Here is a 4,173-nt window from a genome sequence, read left to right as displayed (position 1 = left end):
GTCTATTATATTTTTATATATTTATGTATTTATAAATTTCTAATATTTTTCTATATGTTAATTGGTGATACATTAAATATATTTTATTTGGTTTTATGGCTAAGCATATATTGTATCATTATTATATTCAATTTTATGATTGAGTATATGTTGTATTATCATTCTAAATTGTTGAAACAGCCTGAATTCTCCTTATATATATATATATGTATATATATATATATATATATATATATATATATATATATATATATATATATATATATATATATATATATATATATATATATATATATCTATATATATATAGTAGCAAATATTTTTAGAAATTTCACTTTGAATGGCCTAGCATGTATAAAAAGTCATTAGACAACATATTCTCAATACAAAAATAGTGTACATTTAAACACAAAAGAAACTACCTTTAACAGGTAATTTTAAACGCTAGAAGAAGCAGTCAAAACGACCAAAACCAAATTGAAGAGAAATTTCAAAGGGAATGAAAAATATAAACTTTTACCTTGTTATTTTTGTATGGTTATACCTAGGTTTACGATATTTTTAGCAAGAGCAATTCAAACGAACGAATAAAAAGGGATAAAAGTACCTGCATAAAACAAGCATTAATCTATACAAGTTGTATTCATTAAAGATTTCCCCTGACCCGCTTCTCAAGGAAACTGGTATAATTATGTGACCTCTGGACTGAAACAACTGTAAGATATTATTCCAATTTCTATTACTATATGTTATATTTTTATAATTACTGATATAAGACATAATATGTCATATGTGTTTGTATATTGCTATAATTGTCCGCTTAATAAATAAACAAGTAAATTGACATAATATAATGTCTATTATTTGATGAAAATCACCTATTAATCCCCTCCATTTTCTTTTTAGTATATATATATATATATATATATATATTTATATATGTGTGTGTGTGTGTGTGTGTGTGTGTGTGTGTGTGTGTGTGTGTGTGTGGGAAGAAAGTTAGCTTTTTTATATTTCACGGTAGGCAACCGGAGTTGCCGGGTATGCGAATGAGAATATGTGTGTGTGTGTGTGTGTGTGTGTGTGTGTGTGTGTGTGTGTGTGTGTAAATACGTACATACAAACGCATATAACCACAAATGCCATTCCCAAATGATCACGGCACAGTAGCATGTACCACGTTTCGCAAATTGCTTTATTGTTTTAGGTGCCTATATTGTTCGGAGCAGACAAAGACGTACCTCTCAGCCCAGTGAACCATGCTTTCATTCGGCGAGACACATTAGCTGAAGTAGGAAACGTTCGTATCACACTTGGTGTTACTTGTATTCAGCTGAGTAGATTGGAGCATTGTTAATTTTAGCTAATTGTTCAGAGGTGCTACGCGCTAACTCATCCTCCAATTGAACACACAACCTTATGAACCTCAGACCAACATTTTAACCACTAGATCTTCTTACACTCACCCATGTACAAACATGCTTACACACACACATACGTAATCCCATCAACGCACCACACGTTTAATTTCAGCAACTCTCCTGTTTATTTACATAACTGCTTGTATAATATTTTAATACATATTTGTGGTAACGTGCAGCTGGACTGCATAATTAGTTCGTCACATAGAAATGCGATATATGTTTATATGTTGCATGGCTATACATACATACATACATACATACATACACAATCTTTATGTGTAAATATGCGTATATATATAAATATATATATACTAACCTACATACACCCACATGCCACATAGTCTTGTCTTTTAGTTAGGTTAGGTTTCTCCAGCATTATATATATATATATATATATATATATATATATATACATGAGTAAGCACATAAATGTAAAACAAGGAGGAAAAATAGTACTCGAATACCGAAGGTAGAGTAATATGCTTTCTCATTATAGCTGCAAAAACATCACAGAAACTGCTACTTAGAGTTTAACGTTCCAGTTTGTCGGACAATTGTGATCTTGACCACAGTTTTTGTGATGTTATGCGGCTTTAATAAAAAAAGTATATGTATATATATATATATATATATATATATATATATATATATATATATATATATATATAGTGAGAATTTACAAAAAACAAAAAACAAAAGACGAAGACGGGCGTGTAAACAACAAACGGATGTATTAGTTTAACACTCGGGAAATGAGAAAGTCTTACGTTTCGAGCCTACGCACTTCGACAGAAATGAACACAGAAATAAACAGGGAGAGAAAATAAAAAAAAGATTTAGTTGCTAGCCCACAAACACATACACATTCCTATATATATATATATATGTATAAGTAATGTGAAATGAAGTGTTTTGCTCAACAACAAAACTCATCGCTCTGTCTCGGAATTGAAACCGAAATCCTACGATTATGAGTTCATTCCCCTAACTGCTAAGCCACGCGCTTCCACGCTTAGAGAACAATACTGTTCAGACCTGAACACCTACTATCGTTGGTCTGTAAAAGAGCCAATACTAACCTCTTACTAGAAAACGAGCGCTTCTACGAGAAAATGACACTAGAATATCTCCGCGCCAATAAAAGAGCTTCAATTCCAATCGCACGACCCCTTTAAACATAGCCATTGATAAGGGATTGATAAGGTTGGAAATAACAGCGAAAGAACTTTTTGGCAAGCAAAAACAAAACAATCGGATATTTAATAAATGAGTGGAATTGAACCAGCCAGTGTGTTTGTTACATTGGCATAAGTACTCATAACGACTCTCCCTAAACAACAAAATAGCAGTAATTTTTTTTCGTAAATCAAACCATATCATCCTTAAAAAAAAATTACGATATATTCCATGATGCAAAATCCTCGATATTTTATACTTGAAAGAAACGACGGATGAGTGTAGTAAACTCGATAAGGAGTTCATATGGTTAATCGACAAATAAATCTATAAGAATCAAAATATATACCAGCGTGTCAATCAAATAAATAGTTTTTTACTCATATTTTTTCTTCTGTAGACGTGCTGCTATCGGTACTATTTGCAGTGGAGTTCTTTCAGGGAGGAAAAATATCAATTTCTTTCTTTGTTGCCCACAGGGGACTAAAAACAGAGGGAATAAACAAGTTCAGACAAAGGGATACCTCGACCCCAGTGCGTAACTGGTACTTATTCAATCGACCCTGAAAGGATGAAAGGCAAAATCGACCTCAGCAGAATTTGATCTCAGAACGGGCGAAATACTGATAAGTATTTTGCCCTGTGTACGAACGATTCTATTCTACTCTAGGCACAAGGCTCGAAATTTTGAGGGAGGGGGCCAATGGATTAGATCGACCCCAGTACGCAACTGGTACTTAATTTATGGACCCCGAAAAGATGAAAGGCAAAGTTGACCTCGGCGGAATTTGAACTCAAAACGTAAAGACAGACGAAATACCTCTAAGCATTTCTTCCGGCGTACTAATGATTTTGCCAGCACACCACCTTATGGAGAAGAAAAAATATCATCTGAGCCAAAACTAGAGAGTTGGCAGTAATGATGGATAAACAATGTTTGAATGATGAATGCTAATTACAAGGGGCGGAGCCAGGATTATGGTTGCCGAGAGCGTAGCGGAATTTGAAAACAGGAAAGGATATCTAACAAAAACAAACAGTTATTCGAGTACAATATGATAAAATACTGTATGAAATTTACCAGTGGGTTGGTGTTAGGTTTCTTCTTTGCTCTTTGCCGAACTTACCACAGATTTATGCTTCGTAACAAACTTTGCCGATTTCAAAACATAATACGTTAACTTTGGTTTTCATTATTATTTTATTGAGGTAACTATAGTATGCACTTGTTAACTGAAGCAACTGTTTGGTCCGGAAGAAGTGGTTGTGTCTATGACCTTTGCAGTTCAGTTTCTCACCCTTTTCTTGGCTACCAGTATGGTTTCCGTAGATCTACATCTGATGGAGTCTCATATGTAAGTAGTGGGCCCACGCCACTAGGAATTTCGGTGTCAGTTGGTAAAGTTTTTACAGTTGACATCAACTAAGTTGCACACTAATGATCTAAATTCGTCTTACATTTCCTTTATTGAAAGCTTTCTGTCGGACGTACTTGAGTATGAGCTTATCTACTTTCACGTAGATGAAATTTGATAGCTTCATGAGACGTAGAGAGAGAGAATGTGTTTGCAGA

Source organism: Octopus bimaculoides, chromosome 15 (assembly GCF_046866305.1).
Source record: "Octopus bimaculoides isolate indiv1 chromosome 15, ASM4686630v1, whole genome shotgun sequence".
In the NCBI taxonomy this organism is placed as follows: domain Eukaryota; kingdom Metazoa; phylum Mollusca; class Cephalopoda; order Octopoda; family Octopodidae; genus Octopus; species Octopus bimaculoides.
Note: the sequence above shows the minus strand (reverse complement) of the source record.